This window comes from Macrobrachium nipponense, chromosome 22 (genome assembly GCF_015104395.2).
Source record: "Macrobrachium nipponense isolate FS-2020 chromosome 22, ASM1510439v2, whole genome shotgun sequence".
Lineage (NCBI taxonomy): Eukaryota > Metazoa > Arthropoda > Malacostraca > Decapoda > Palaemonidae > Macrobrachium > Macrobrachium nipponense.
Genome location: NC_087213.1, coordinates 2539555 through 2541790, shown reverse-complemented (window position 1 = coordinate 2541790; position 2236 = coordinate 2539555).

Here is a 2236-nt window from a genome sequence, read left to right as displayed (position 1 = left end):
TCCCTCTCTCCTTACGGCTACGAGGGAAAGGGGAAGGATCCTACAGAGATTTCTCTGTAGGATCCCACGTGGGGGACTGCGCTACCAGGGGGGACCTTCGGGTCCTACCTGACGTAAGCCCCGGTCGTTGAGGAGGGATCCTGCCCCATTCTCGATTTCTACGGGAATCGAGAGGACCACCAGCCGATATCGTTTGACGAATTCGGTGGGGGTTTCGCAGACTGCTTAGAATTCTACGGAATTTCTAGCGCATTCAGAGTGTTAGAGTTTCTTACGATCTCCAAAACACTTAGGCGAGACCACGGTCCAAAGTGAGCGAGACGAGAATACCCCGATATGTTACACGATAATCAGGAACCTCGCCTATGCTCGAATTCCTGGAAATTTCTAGCATTAGGAAGAAGACTGCTGCTGAAAGAAGACTATCTCACAGTAGGCGACCAACCTGGAATAGAGAAGAACGGACGGGAATATCCAGTTTGGCTTGAACTATCGTCTAGATTCTGTTCACCATTGAAGCTTTCCTTCGAGGAAGACTTCTCCTTCACTCTCTTTAATAGAGAACGAAGGTGGTCGATCTCCAATCCTTATTTGTTTTCTTGAAGGAAAGAATTTAGGATGGAGATCGTTGTTCAGAATCCTACAAATATACTACGTATATTAACCTCGCGACATGATTCTGCTAAGCAGTTGAATGGTCCGAGGGGTAGGCGCATATCCTGGTTATTTACGGATTGCGACTTAGACGAAAAGTATTCTAATTGAACTGCAACCCGGGTTGCCCTGCAACCTCCCAGGAGTTTCCAGTTTCAATTTTATATACTTATGGTGTTGTCACAACAACACCATTTAAGCTTTTATATTTACCGAAATTCGTTTCGCTTAAATATAATTGCTCGAGCATATCTTTTTATGCTCGGTGGTTCTAGCCGAACGCATTCCTTCGTGGAAAGGATTACTTGGCAACTCAGGATGACGAGTCAGCGACAGCTACTGCGTATTGAATTGCCCGAGGCATTTCAGTATCAGCTGCCGCTTTGATATAGACGGTTGTTTATGTCTTTCTCACCTGGTTTGATTGAATAACAACCGTATCTCTGCCCAACAATCACGGACTTAAGTCTCTGATTAACGGGATTCTCGCAATACATGAATGACCATCTACTGCTGAGAAAACGCTAGTATTCATCGTCTTCGGTATTGCGAGAATTTTAAACAGAGATATCTATTCGACTCTCATCTTTCTGTTTACCGCACGGTAACAGAATTCTGTAATAGTCTCTTGCTGCATCGTATCCCGATAATGCGAATGATTTTTGCGGAATCTGAGTTTGTCTCAAAATATTTGTATTCGGAGGTGTACAATTGTTTATTGTTCACCCCGGATTAGCAGATGTATGAAAGACATCGCCTACTCCCACACCTGCCAGCTCTACTTCCAAAACGTTCAGCCCATGAGAAGCAGTTCTTCAAGCGCTCTCCCCTGTGTTTCATTACTGAATAACGCCCCGCTTCATTGCACAACGAACAGCAATGAAATGGCGGTTAGCGTTTTCAGTCATTTGTAAGCACAGGTTTAGAATCTTGAGATTCCTTCTCTCGATTCAGCTGGAAGACGTAGGTTGCATTCATTGCCTACCTTCGTCTTCAACGTCACATAGTGTTGTTTCTCCTTAAGCTGAGATTCAACGTCTATGAGATTTTCTTGCCATCAGGGACCTCGGTCTTTTGAAGGCAATTGACTTTCGCCTTTTGAGGCTTATGCATTAAGAGAATCATCGCCGCGCCGTCCGGCATCGGTGACTACAAATATTTTATTTGTTTGGTCTCTCAGCATAACTCTTTAAAGGGCGAAGGTCACGTGACTTACCCGGATGCTTGGACAACTTGCCTCTACTGATTCCGAAACACCGTCAGTCGGCAGCTGTCAGAGCGTCCGAGTCAGTTACGAACTATGCTGTGGACTTAGTTCGGTTGTTCCAGAGCAATCATTACTTCGTCTTAATAGCTTGTCAGTATGAGTACTGTACATAACCAAAGTCGAGAAGAGGGATAGGTCATACGACTATTCCCTTCTTTTCGTCTAGGTAACTGCATGACTTCTCTTGAGAAGTCAAGCACAAAGGGATGGGGATTTGTGACGCTCGATTTCGTACCGATCTTCGTAGCGAAGACTCAGAACCCTTCGGTAACTGACGATTGGTTCGAGTCCTTCACAATACCCTCCCTAATGGAC